The following is a 538-nucleotide window of genomic DNA, read 5'->3' on the forward strand; positions in this document are numbered from 1 at the left end:
CTCAGGTCTCCTCACAGGAGCAGAGGTAAATCCCCTGTGTGACAGACTGCCGGCACAGTGCTCAATCACTCTGCTGGCAACGAAACAAAAATCTGAGCCCTAGCAGTAGAGGATCTACTTTTAATCTCGTGACTTACCTCTTAAAATTGTCAGCCTCTGTGGCTAACCAGAGGAATCCACCCCACACACAGCCAACCTGACACTTTTTCCTCCACTATTATCAGAAATGCCATTTTAATTTCACCAATAAAGGACCTCTGTTTCAGTTTCAGATGATGAATCTGGCACCACACTAGTGTGGCCCCCTCTCCACTCCCACACACACACACACACACACACACACACACACACACACACACACACACGCATACACAAACACACACATGCGCATAAACACTCCTACAGGAGCGGCTGAGTGAGTATCAGCTCTGGCCCAGAGGGGAGATGATTAACTGTGGCCCTTGTGGTGGGGGTGCGTGGGAGGAGGCCGTGCGGGGCAGGGGCCCACAGCAGAGTGGGCTGCAGAGAGGAGAGGGGG

This window comes from Megalops cyprinoides, chromosome 12 (assembly GCF_013368585.1).
Source record: "Megalops cyprinoides isolate fMegCyp1 chromosome 12, fMegCyp1.pri, whole genome shotgun sequence".
NCBI lineage: Eukaryota > Metazoa > Chordata > Actinopteri > Elopiformes > Megalopidae > Megalops > Megalops cyprinoides.